Here is a 14,376-nt window from a genome sequence, read left to right on the forward strand (position 1 = left end):
AGCAACTTGTCCAAGATTACCTTGCCAGAAAGTTGCTGTCCTAGAATTTAAACCCAGGCATTCTGATTCTAGAGCTCTTGCTCTTTATTATATATGTTACAGAGAATGGATTGCTGTTAACTTAACACTTGGATTCCAGAGATAAGCTAAAATGCCTTTTGTTTTTAGGATAGTCTTTCATTGATAATTTAGCAGTGAACTGTGTAAGACTTTCATGATTAGTTCTGCTTTTGAAATTAGTTTCAGGCATGACTGTTAGCAAATATAGGTGTATTGGAAAAAATCCTCAATTCTTCTAAGATTTCAGGGAAAACATCTTAAGACTAACATTGAAAACAAAATTATTACAGCTTATGCCAGCACTAAAAGAAAAATAAGTAATATATGGTATTTTTTGGTTAAATGTTCAGTTGGAGCAGTGGTTTTTTTTTTGAAAAGTACTGCTTGTTTGTAAGTAAATCTGGTATATTTATATTTCTAGGTAATATTAGAATGTGATTCTCCAAATTAGCCATAATTAAGGATTATTATTTCTCTCTATCTCTTCCTGTAGGTTGTGAAGTGTTCTAAGTGTTCTGCTCTTTGTTTTAATATTTGACAGCAAACTTAATGAAAGTTTTTTAAAAAATTATGTACACAATCAAGTATCTATTGGACACCTGTTATGTCAGGAACTGTGAGCCTTCCGTTTTTTTGTTTTGCTTTTTTAAAGAATCAGTGTGCATTGGGAACATCACCTTTTTGGAATTAATTGATATTTGATAATCAAGAATTAGACCAAAAAGCTCCTGAGTAGCTGAAATCCCCAGACAAATAGTACATACACTTTCCTCATAGGTTATTTTTTGGCTTTTAGTTAGAGTTCTTTATTTTTTAACACATAGTTCTAAATCATTCAATTGCCTTTAAAAACACCCTGAAGATTAGAAAGAATGAATGTACACTGATATTAAGCATTACAGCTTCTAAAAAGAGTAGACAGACAATTCAGGAAAACAGGCATATTGGGATTATTTAGTATAGGCTCACACAGCTCCACGGGAAATCACTCTGATTATTGTTCAAAATGTTGATCTGGAAAAAGTTTAATTATACTAACTTCACTCTCTTTTGAAGGGACAGAAGGCAGGAAAATCTTTTCTGGATAGCTGAGTTTCTGTAATAACTTCTCACTGCATCAAACAGTCTAATTTCTTTGTCACTGAAGTGATGAGGAAGAGAACTGGGTCATCTCTGTCTGGTTGACCAACTCTTGTTGGTTCTCAGTGATGTGGATAAAGGTACTAAAGTGTAGTATTCTAGCCCAGAGAATAATTTCTAGCTCTTTCTTTCATTGTCCATCTCTGTTTGTTACTCAGCAACAGCATTTTACGTGATTTAAGATTTGTTGCCTTATTTTTTTCTTCTGTGATATATATAGAGTTGCTGTTTGGATTTTGACATGCCTATACCTTCTATTTGTGGGATGCTTAGAAGGCACTGCGTGGAGTCATTTAAGCTTTCTTATGAATTAAATTAGCTATAAGAGAGTAACTTCACCAAATACACTTATAGCCTCTGTAATGAGAATTGAAAAGGTAGGTACCTTAATTGTTGATATGAGGAAAAAGGCCAATCAAAGCAAAGTACTTTTTTTCTCTTTTGGAGGTCTAAGAAATTCTTAGGGGCTTAGTTGGCTAATACAAGTGAAAAGGTATTTCAGATTTCTTTCCAATATAGGCTAATCTATCTTTTAAAAATGTGACTCCTTCTATTTCCCCTTATTTCATAAAATCAGTTAATTCTTTTTAATTGATCAACCATTTTCTTCAAAATTTGTGTTGAAGTTACTGAGCTAAGTCAAATTGCTACTCCAGCTCTGAAGGGAAGGGAAAGCTTTGAGTTGGTAGGGCTTCAATAATAATATATAGTTATATGTATATTATATTTGCATGATATATAGTAACTACCACAATAGTATTATTAATTGGATGCTGTATAATAGTTCCATACTGTCTTATTTACATATTATGCTTTAAAAAACTGGAATTTACTTGCATGATACAGAATTTAAAAAGTATTCATGATGTCTTCTTCCTGCTTCTGCTCTGTAATTACCAGTTCCCTTTGCTGGTGACAGCCAGCATTCCAATTTCTTAAGTATCATCCATAGACATTCTGAATCTTTACAGGGTATTCCTGCTCTGGAATCATATTTTGTATATACAGACCTAAATTAACACTGGCTTTAGCATAAGAGTGTTAGAATTAAAACAATGTTTCTGTCAATTATTCTAGAAAACTACTGTTGTTTTTCATTCTAGTAGATTACTAAACTTGTTTTTTTGAATGTGATGGGGAGTAAGTACAAAAATGAGAGAGTGCTTCTGTTTGGCTATAAGAGGTAAAATGGTAATAGTCATAACTGATGAACACTTAAGCAGGACACTGAAAATATTCACCACTGTTTGTATATTGAGAAACGATTTATAGTGTCCAGCAGATACTGTCTGTGTCCTTGCTGGAAATATTTCATGGTAAAGGAAAAAGACAAAAGATTATTGATATTCTCACTTAACTTCCCATTTTTCAAACATCTTAGATGAGAAAACCTGTTCTCTTGAGAGATCAGAGGCGCAGAGTGCGTCAGTGTCAGTGAAGCCTGTGCCTTTTACCTCTTTAAGAGCGCACGGTTTCATTCTTCTCCTAAACTGAGCATTCCTTAATATTAAAAAATTAAAAAAAATTTTTTTATTTAATAATGTATTCTAGTCATATGACTTAGTCTTGTTACGGAAGCTAAACTTCTGTGCCTCATGTTTCTTAGAGGCAACCTTAGCTATGACAGCTATTTCCTCTAGGAGTTTTGTCATAATTTTAATTAGTATGCTATTTGTCTATTTCTTAAAATTATTTTTAGATATTATTGTCATCTCATTATGGTATGTATTATTTATTGTCATCCCCATTTCCCTTTTACTGATATAATTATACCACCAGTTTTAATTATTTTATTTACTTAAATTATTATTCAGATGATTAATACTCAGTATCTAAACATTAAGCAATATTCTGTGCAGAATTGAGTACTGTACAATGGTTACCTTTCCTTTAAAAAAAACTTTTTTTGAGATCTAATTCACATACCATAAAACTCATTAATTTAAGATATATAGCTCAGTGGTTTTCAGTATTCATGGAGTCTATAACCATCACTGTAGTCTAATTTTAGAATATTTTTATCACCCAAAAAAGAAATCATGTATTCATTAGTAGTCATTCCTAATACTTCCGTTTTTCTAGCTTTAGGCAACCACTAATCTCTGTGGATTTGCCTATTTTTGACATTTTATATAAATGGATTCATACAATATATGGCTTTTTGTGACTGACTTCTTTTACTTCATGTAATGTCTTCTAGGTTTGTCCATGTTGCAGCATTTATCAGTACTGCATTACTTTTTATTGCTGAGTAATATTCCATTGTGTGGAAATGACACTGTTTGCTTATCTGTTCATCAGTTGATGGACATTTGGATAGTTATCTACTTTTTGGCTATTAGGAATAATACTGCTATGAACATTTTTGAACAAGTTTTTGTGTGGACATATATTTTCAGATCTTTTGGGTACATAGGTGTGGAATTGCTAGGTTGTATGGTAACTCTGTTTAATAATTTAAAGAAACTCACATATCCTTTGCTTTTACATTTTTTTTACACTTTTTTTGTTGCCATTTTTTTCTTGCAATTTGCAATGATCACAATCTTAATTTTTTTTTGCCTCAATTTTATTAGGCATTATGTAGATTTTGCCCTGCCCTCTGTTCTTTTCCTGGAGTGTCCTTTTCCTAGAGTCCTGTCCTACTGCTGGGATCTGGCCTGGTTGTTCTCCATGCCCCCACGGTACATCTGTCATCCTCTGATTTATTTCATTGCTCTTCAGAGTCCACTCTCCTATTTCCCAGATCCCATGTCTGCATCACCATGTAGTTCTTTTCTAACTTAATCTCATGACATCAGCCTGGAGTATTAACTGTTTGGTAAATGTACCTGGAAAAGTTTTTATTTGTTTTTTTCTCTCACTTTTGGTCCAAAAGAGTAGTTAAGAAGCTGACAGGCTTTTTTGACAGTTGTCTCACCTTTCATTAATTTGTCACTGAGGCATAGATGTTTTGGGAGGTTACTTTGTGTCATATGATCAAGTGATTACCAGGCCAACATGAAGCAACAACATGAAGCAAGTACAGAAATCTGAACAATATAAATACTAAGCAGTTGTTTAAGCCAGAACTATTCAATAGAAATATACAAGCCACAAGTGTGAATCACATATGTAATTTAAAATTTTCTAGAAACCACATTAAAAAGAGTAAAAAGACAGGTGAAGTTAATTTTTTGAATGTATTTTATTTAAACCAGTGTGTCCAAAATATTATTTCAACACATAATCAGTGTAAAATTTACTAATAATAAATTTTGCATTCTTTTTTTTGGGGTACTAAATCTTCACAACCTAGTGGGTATTTTATTCTTACAGAGCATCCTAATTTGGAGTAGCCACATTTTAAGTGCTCAGTAGCCACATGTTGCTAGTTGTTACTGTATTGAACAGTGCAGGTTTAGAATTTTCCAGGAATTATGTTATTGTGTGATACTGTTGTCAGTCTGTCTAATCATATATGTGGTCTATTTATTCTAAAGGAATAGATAAGGGGAATGTAGATTAAAAACACTTCATTGATTTGTCTCATTGCTTTGTTTTGTTTTTAGTCATATCTTCAGTTTATTTTGAAATTTTATACCACATTAAAGGAGGTTGAGAGATTTATGTTCTTCAGAAAGGTGCTTGGTATAGGAGGTAATGATTTTTTCCCCATATTTTAGCATAACTATTAAAATGTATATTGAAATTCTTATTGGTATGCTTGTTAGATATTGTCATTGCCATAGTTGATCTGGTCCTCGTGGAATCCTATTAGTCTAAATATTCTTTGTCATACACTTTCTCCCCTTGCTCTTTCAAAGACCTACCCACGTTTCAGAATCTCATATGCCACATCAGCTACTTAGTCTGCTATGCCTTTTACCGTAAGGTATGAAAGGCATTTGTGTGTAACTCCTGTAGCACAATCACTCTTCTTATATTCTGCCTTGCATTCTGGTTAACTTGTTTTGTCTCTCCCCAGGTGATTATAAATCCCAGTATGGCAAAAACAATATTTTACTCATCTTTATATTTCCTGCAATGTAGATCACAGTGCTTTCTATACACTTAATACATATTTGAGTTGAAGGCAATTTGTCATGATAGTTACATTTATACTATACATGGTAGTTACATATGGTATTAGAGTTTCCAAGTCATCAAACTATTGCTGATGTTTCTAGAAACATTTAAGTTTTGATATAAGAAATAAATATATGAAGTTAAACCTGGGTTTTTGTTTAAACACAAAGGAGCAATAGTAGGAAAAAGAAAGAGACTCAGATACAGACATTTATGTTATCCTATGTGTTTAGCACAGAGTGGCTGTGAACTCTTTGGATGGATAACTGAATGAAAGAAAGAACTCCGGTGCTAGGTTGCATTGTTTGATAAGTACAGTACCTCTGAAACACTGAGCCTATCCAGGTATTATAATACCCCAAGTCCTCCAGAAGTTTATTTGGAGTGGATGAGGGTAGAAGACAGATTTAGAGTAATGAAAAGTGACAAATCAGTTTATTTTCACCAAGTAGGCTATTCTGCAAGAGATAAAGTAAACTGACTATTTAAATATGAATAGGCCCTTTCACCATGGATGTACTTAGACATGTAAATTTTTTGTGGGGATTTATGAAAACTATAATTTTTACAGGCCCTCTTTTTACATCTCTCGGATACTGTTTATTTGTCTGATAGACTAGTGTATATTTGTGTATCAATTCAAGACCTTTCCCAGAGAAAGTAAGAAATACTAATAAACAATATAGATTATCTTGCTAAATAAACCAACCTCTTAAATAGCTGTAAAGTTTGACTGTCTGTATTGTGTTTTGAGAAACCATGTTTTCAGGATAATTGGTTTCTACTGATCAACATGGTATCTACTTCTGTGACTAACTGTGTACATTGTGAGATGGTTGGCTGGCCTAGGGCATGATTCTTACACAAAAAGAGATTTATTTTACTTTCTCTAAGTAGTAAGTGTTTGTGCCCTTCTTGAAATCCAATCAGTTCCGAAAGAGCAAAGCATAATTCTATTTAAATTCAGTTGAACGTCATGGATAACCTTTATTGAAAGCCTTTTGAAGCCTTAATATTACAGTATATATTTACGTTTTATCAATTTCTAGAAAATTAAAGAATGGCTGTGCACTTTCAAAGGATAGACGAAGTGTTCTGTCTATCTGTCTATTATTATATTTCTGCTATAATGGAGAATGAGTACTTAGTAAAAAACAAAGGGTCTGTGTGTCGTGACCTCTAAAGTAAGAGCAGATGGACCAATTCCTGGGTCCTTAGGAAAGAGAAATCCCCAGTGGCAGAAGACTCTGACTACAATGTCTTCTACATGGTATCAACATAAGTTGTACAGCTTGTTAGCTATCAGTATTAATTTAGGAGTAAGATATTGTTTAAAAATCTGGCTTTACTTTATGTCCAAATGAAACATCATCTTTTTGTTTTTCACATGTACCTGGGAAAGCCTGTATACTTTCTAAAGTTTAGGGAAGAGGTAAGAAATGCTGCTGTTGATCACAGGAGTGAGGGTTGGGGAAGAAGTTAATTATAGAAAAGTTTGTAGTTATGATGAGTGTTGAGTTTCCCTGGATGCTAATTGTGGTAGCCTAGATCTTAGAACTAGGATAATTGCGATTCAGCTACCCGTTGTGTATTTACTGTGTGTCAACCACTGTCATTTCATTTAACTTTCATAATACTTTGAGGCAATATTCTCTCCCATTTAATGGATGAAGAAATTAAATTAAAAATATTTTAATTGATTTATTCAGATCTCACAGCTAGTAGGAATAGGCCTGGTGTGTGGAACTAAGGCCACCGGCCTTCAGGTAAAGACAAAAAATTTTCATTATTTACTATGTTATTGCACTGTATTAAGCAATTTATTTCTATCTCATTTAATCTTTACCACAGTCTGGTAAGGCAAATAAAATTTACAAATGAGGAAACTGAAGCTTAGATGGCCCTCCTTACACAGCCAGCAGATTTTGTAGCCATACTTTGAATCTGTTCTTTTAATTGCTACACTCTATGACCTTTATAATTTAGAAAGAGAATAAGAAGATTCTGGGAAATTGGTTGATTCAAGTTTTCTTAGGGTAAGGCTTAGGAACTTTTGCTTTTTATTAATGTTACCAAGGAGAAAGTAAATTGTCAGTCATATACAAGTAAAGTGTTTTATCCTTTTGAAATAAAAATTTTAAGAGCAAATACCTTGCTTTTAAAGTTAATACAGACCATCTATGAAACAGTGACTGTAAGATGTGGGTAATAAATACAGTCAAATCCATATTGCAGAGTCAGTTATTAGCCAGATCCCATTATCGTTTAGGAAACTGAGGCTCAGAGAGGTTGGGTAAATTTTGCTGAGGTTTTATAACCAGCAACACTGATGGCAGATGCTTGGATTCTAACCCAGTAATTTAATCTAGAACTCTTATTCTTTACTGTCCTAAGAGAATGTGAATGATGTGCAAAAATGGAGCCTTGCTACCTCTGGGAACTTGGTGAAAATTGGTGAAGACACCAATTTTGAGCTTGTTGAAAACATCATAGCTTGACTCAAGGCAGGTGTTAGACATCACCCACCTGCTTCCATTTTTATTGTTTCCTGTGGTCTCTTGTCTCAGTTTTTTTTGTTGTTGCTTTGCATTATTCTTGGACATGAAGATCCATGAAGATCCTCTTTATTTAGTTGATGCTTAATAAATGTTGAATGTTGAAAAATAAATCAGATTTAAAGCATTGAATCTTGAATGTGCAGACCAAATTTTAATACATCAGTTCATAATCATGTTTTTCTTTTTAGTATTTTTGTAGTTTTGAGGGTAGTTACATATTAATTTAAAAAGTTGATTTATAGTTTTCATGACTTGGAGAAAATTTTCTGTGCTTCTGAGGAACTTTTCTTAGTTGGCAAGTGTTTTAAATGTCAGATTATGGTAAAATTCTGTGATGATACAAAATTCAGATACAGTATAATTGGCTCTGATCCTCTGTACTGCATTTTTTTCTGCAGGTGAGGCCAGGTGCACATTCTGTTTGTAATAATTGGTTTATTTCATACAGTTCTGATAAATGTACACTGATACATGAACTTTTTTTTCCTTATCTACTCTAACTGAAAGACTAGTGGAAAAAGTTTTCTGTTTATATTGTGATAACAAGCCCTGTTTATCCTGCAGTTGGATTTTTCAGGTCATATTTGAAAGAGGATGTCTGGGTTTTAACGTATAATAGTTAATAAATGGAGTATTCATGTATCTACAAGGCATTTATGTGCCAACTCAGCAATACAGAATGTAGGCAGGAACTAGACTGGATAAAAATGAACGCTGAAGAGCCAAAAGAGCTATCATAGAATCTGAAGCAAAGTGTTGTTTTGTTTTTTAACCGAGATGAAAGTCCTTTGGTCAGCGTTTCCTATACCAGTTACTCTAAGCAATGCTGTATAATATAATACATTATAATGCTGAAATAAATATTCTTTGGCCAAAGAAGTTTAGGAAATGCTGCTTATGGGATCCCTTGAAGGATTGGTATTCCTTGGATCACACTTTGGAGGCTTTGTCTTAGGTATTTGGAACTTGCTTTTATTTTACAAGAGAAGGGAAGAGAGCCAACATTTAAAGAGCATTACTCTACAGGACTTAGGTGATATCTCCATTTTACCGACAGGGAACCTGAGGCCCTTCTGGAGGGTAAAGAACATAAAACTAGTAACAGGGCAGAACTGGGAATAAATCCCTAATGTCTCTGAGTCCTAAACCTTTGCTGTTTTGACCTTGCTATGCTACTGTGTGATTGTAATGAACTACCCATTTGGTTGGATTTTACACTTTAGAAACAGCAGTTAGCAGTAATACTAGGAAAGGGACTAAGCTGCCCTACTTAGGGAAGAAGGAAAGGATAATTTACTACCTGACACGTGTTCTGTATCCTTTGCTTTGCTTAGATGAGCTCCATGTTCCGGGAGGGAGGGGGAAGGTTTCAGAGAATACTCTGTAAGTTAAAGTGCTTTTGGAGTGAAATTTGATAGTACCTTTAGGTATGTATATCTTTATGTCTTTTTTTGACATTTTAAAGCCAGAGCCCGCTCTTTTATTAGGTATAGTGGGCTTACACAAGTTACGAACTTTTTATAGCTTCAGTTTCCTTATTTGGACATAGTGATAACAATACCTGCATTTCTGGGTGATTGTAGTCCTTAAAGGAGATAATAATGCATGTAAGTTGCTTGGCACAGTGTCTAGCACAAAGTAATCTTAGCTGCTATTAGTATTAATAAAAATAATTAAGGCTTAGGTGTAGGTTGTTACCTCTCTGTATCTTTTTTTTTTTCTTACTTTTTATTGAAGTGTAGTAGTTTTACAATGTTAGTTTCAGGTTATTTGTTTTTTTAATGGGCATGTATAGGGTGGTCATAAAGGAAGCCTCCAAGTCGTCTTTTTTTTTTTTTTTAACTTATTTGAGGAAAAACATCACCTGTTGCCTTTTAGAGTACAGTCATACCTTATCTTACTTTATTTTGCTTAGCTTTATTGAACTTTGCAGATACTTTTTTTTTTTAAATAAACTGAAAGTTTGTGGCAACCTTGTGTTGTCAGATTATGGTTAGCATTTTTAGCAACAAAGTATTTTATAATTAAGATATATGCTTTTGTTTTTAGACATAATACTTTTGCATACTTAATCACTACAGTGCAGTGTAAACATAACTTTTATGTGTACTGGGAAACCAAAAAGTTTGTGTGACTCACTTTATTGCAATGATCTGGAACCGAACCTACAATATCTCCAAGGTATTAATAATGGAGGTTCCATCTTGAATATATTTTATAGGACACTGAGAAAGTTATAGTTTGTTAGGGATCTGGCACTTTTTCAGTGAGTACTGTTTGTAATCAGCAGATGTTGGCCTAGTGCCCATGAAGTTTTTGTTTGCCTGTTTAATGTGAGATGTGTATTTTAAGTAGATCTGATGTCTATGTAGTCCGTCTTTTTTATACTGCATATTTTTCTTCTGAAAACTATTTTCAGGCTAGTCTGTATACAGTGACAGTTTGGTTTGCATTTGACCATTGGGTATTAAATGTTTAACTGTAATTGGCAAACAAGAAAGATCCTCTTTCTTCCAACTTGGATGTCTACAGTTTTGTTCAATAGAGTTAAATAATCTGAGGTACCCATTGAAAATTTGGAGAATTATTTAGAACCATTCAAAACCATCAAGGTTATTAACTGTGAGTTGATTTCAGCAGAGTATAGTCTTTCCTTCAGTTTTATTCTTCCTTCTCAATTATGAGGAAGTCGGGGAGAGAGGTCTCTTCCCCCTCTAACAATTTTTTTTCTCTTGGTAACTTTTTATTTCCTGCTTTGAAATAGCCAAGATCCGTGGGGGCTCTAAGAACATCAGACAGTTTTCACAGCTTGAGGCAGAGTGATTTTCCTAGGAAACCTTTTCTTATAAAGTGAAATACTCTGTCCTTGCCAGGACACTTTTAAAGAAGCAGCTAGTAGCAGCACCTCACTGCCTTGTCACTGACTAGGCTGAGGGAGGGGAAGAATGAGTCACAGTTTCCTTCTTTCTGCTTTTCCACTTCTCTTCTCCCTTTCCCTTTCCACTTAGCTCTTTGTGGGCATTGAACTTGGTTTCTGGTAGAATGGGATAATTTTCATCAATTTTTTTTTTAAGGGAGCCTAGTATTTCCAAAATGGTGGTGAATGTTTTTTCCATTTTGGAGTATTTATTTTTAAATTATTCATTATTAAGAAGCTTTCAATCCTATAAAAGTCAATAGAATTGTGTAATGTACCACCGTGTGTTCATCTCCAATTTCTATAATGATCTAAATGTGGTCAATTTTGTTTCATCTATACCCTTGCCACTACCAAATATTTTTCAAGCAAATTTCAGAGATCATACTTTTTTTCAAATATATTTTTCTAGGGATTTTTAAAATAAACAAACAGAACTATAGCATCATGCTTCTACTTTTCATGGAATATTTGAAAAATTCCTTAACATCAGATAGCAAGGATACACATTTCCCCCAAATTTTTCTGTTTAATGGTTTGTTTGAATTAGGATCCAAAACAAGGTCCATATTTTGCATTTGATTGCTATTTTAAAATCTCCTTATACCTGATGATAATATTCTCCCCTCTTTTCCTTTTTATTTATTTATTGAAGAATTAGATCATTTGTTCTTTGAAATTTCCCACTTTATAGATTTTGCTGATTATTTTTTAATCCCTGTAGTCATTTAATAGAGGAAGATATTCCTTTACCCCGTGTATTTCCTGCAGACCGTTGGATTCTTTTAGTCAGGTTACTTTTTTAGGTGATGCTGAGTATTGCATAATATCAGGTGGCAAATAATGTTTAGAAATCTCTCTTTTTGTGATGTTACTGTTGATTGCTGGGTTTATTGTCAGCCTGATTCACCGTCTATTCTGAAGTTCCCCATCAATCTTTCATCTACATTGATGACAATTGCGTAGGTTAAGGCAAACTTCAGCCTGTGGATGAAATCAGATCCTCTGCTTGTTTTGGAAATAAAGTTTTATTGGAATGTAGCCACACTACTTGCTTAACATATCGTCTGTAGCTGCTTTTGTACTACAGTGCCACAGTTGGTTAAGACAAAGGCTGTATGGCATGTAAAGCTTAAAATATTTACTGTCTTGCCCTTTGCAGAAGAAGTTTGCTGACCCCAGTCTAGATCATTATATCTGATAGTGGTGATATTCTATCATTACTTCTGTTTGTTTGCTGGAGTACTTCTATAAAGAACTTCTTTACCTTAGTCAATTATATGATTCTGAGGAACAGCAGGATAAACGCCTGATTCTTTTCCAGTTATTTGATAGAGGTGGCCAGTGAGGTTTATTTTTTTGTTTTTAGTATCAGTATGAACCCCTGGTTTTGAATATGTTTGTTTTAATTCATTGCAGTTATTTTTAATTCTCAAATTGTCTCATCTTTAGCTAGTGGAAACCCCCTCATGTTGACTCCTGTATCTTTTGTTAAAACCTCAGTAACCTTTGGTAACCCTATTTTCTAGTATAACAAGATGTTCCTTTCTGATATTTAAAGATCATAATCTGGGTCTTTGTTGCTATAAGTGGGTTGTTGTTTGTAGGCCCTTTTAGTGGACAGAGGTGGGTGTGTGTGTGTGTATGTGAGACTTCTCTTTTTGTGATAAAATAAACGATGTAAAATTGACCATTTGAACTATTTTAAAGTGTACAATTCAGTGGCAATAAGTACATTCACAGTGTTGTATATCCATCACCACCCGTCTAGTTCCAGAACTTTTTCACACCCCAGAAGGAATCCTATATTCCTTAAGCAGTCAATCTGTATTCCTTCCTCTCTCCAGACCCTGGCTCTAATCTACTCTCTGACTCTGGATTTGCTTGTTCTGTGCAGTTCATATAACTAGAATTATACAACATGTGGCATTTGTGTCAGCTTCTTTCACTCAGCATAATGTTTTCAAGGTTCATCCATGCTTCTATTAGTATTTCATTCCTCCATATGGCTGAATAGTATTCCATTGTAAGGATAAACCACGTTTTGTTCATTCAGTTGGTGGACGTTTGGGTTGTTTCCAGCTTTTGGCTATTGTGAATAGTGCTGCTGTGAACATTTGTGTACAATTTTTTTTTCAACACTTGTCAGTTTTTTGGGATGTCTACCTAAAAACTGGGATGGAATTGCTGGCTCATATAGTAATTCTGTGTTTGATTTACTGAGGAACTGCCAGTTTTCCACAGTGGGTGCATGATTTACATTCCCATCAGCAGTGTATCAGGGTTCCAGTTTTTCCATATCCTTTCCGACGCTTGTTTTTTTCAATGTTTTGATAATGGCCATCCTAGTTGGTGTGAAGCGGTGTCTGTTCCTTGTGCTTTTAATTTGCATTTCCCTAATGACTAATAATGTTGAGCATCTTTTCATGGGCTTGCTGGCCATTTTGTATATCTTTGGAATATCTATTCAAGTCCTTTGCCCATTTTTAAATTGAGTTGTTTGTCTTTTTGTTGTTAAGTTATAAGGTTTCTTTATATACTCTGGATATTAGACCCCTATCAGATATATGATTTGAAAATACATCCTTCCATTCTGTGGGTAATCTTTTCACTCTCTTGACAGTGTACTGTCAAGAATGCATGAAAGTTTTAAAGATTGATAAAGTTGAATGTACCTCTTTCTTTCCTCTTGTGCTTTTGGTGTTATATTTGAAAAAACATTGCCAAATCTAAAATCAAGATTTACCCATAAATTTTCTTCTAAGAATTTTATAGTCTTATTTCTTATATTTAGTTTGCTGATCCATTTTGAGTTAATTTTTGTATATGGTTGAGGTAAGGGCCCAGTCGTCCAGTTCTATTTGTTGAAGACTCTGTTCTTTCCCCATTAAATGGTCTAGGCATTCTTACTGATAATCAGTTGACTGTAGATGCATGGGTTTATTTATGGATTCTCAGTTCTATTCCATTAATTTATATATCTCTCTTATGTCACTACCACACTGTGCTGTAGCTTTGTAGTAAATTTTGACATTGGGAAGTTTAGGTAGTCCAACTTTTTTTTTTAAAAACATTATTTTGGCTATTCATAATCCTTTGCAATTTCATACAGATTTTAGGGTCTTCTTTTCCATTTTTCTAAAAAAGGCCTTTGGGGTTTTGAATAGGGATTGTGTTGAATCTGTAGATTGCTTTAGGTAATATTGACATTTTAATATTAAATCTTATGATCTGTGAACATGTCATGTCTTTCCATTTATTCAAGTATTCTTTAATTTCTTTCAGTAATGTTTTGTGGTTTTGAAGTCTTGTATCCCCTTGGTTAAATTTATTCCATGCTATTTATTGTAAAGTGAATTTTTAAAATGCTTTTGTAAACGGAATTATTTCTTGATATCCTTTTCAGAGTGTTCATTGCTACTGTATAAAAATGCAAATGATTTTATGTGTTGATCTTATATTCTGCAGCTTTGCTGAATTTGTTGTATGATTATTCAAATGAAAAAAATATATTGTGAGTTCATACCAATATTTCCAAATCTGATTTTGTTTAAAGTTTAAGGGTTAAAGATTATAAGATTTTTCCTTTAACTTTTTCAGCTTTATATTTATAGCTCTTTTCATTTATGCTGA

At 33.6% G+C, this 14,376-nt stretch overlaps 1 protein-coding gene and 1 long non-coding RNA gene across 5 annotated transcripts in view; both read left to right on the top strand.

The window, feature by feature from the left end:
- Positions 1-14,376, top strand: part of GSK3B (glycogen synthase kinase 3 beta) — a 165,743-nt gene that overhangs the window by 6,094 nt on the left and 145,273 nt on the right. The gene's annotated exons all lie outside the window — the stretch shown is intronic.
- Positions 121-4,836, top strand: LOC140697316 (uncharacterized). The gene is made up of 3 exons (XR_012074237.1): positions 121-203; positions 1,117-1,280; positions 4,752-4,836. It is a non-coding gene; the product is annotated as an uncharacterized lncRNA (long non-coding RNA).

The sequence above is a fragment of the Vicugna pacos genome, chromosome 1 (genome assembly GCF_048564905.1).
Source record: "Vicugna pacos chromosome 1, VicPac4, whole genome shotgun sequence".
Lineage (NCBI taxonomy): Eukaryota > Metazoa > Chordata > Mammalia > Artiodactyla > Camelidae > Vicugna > Vicugna pacos.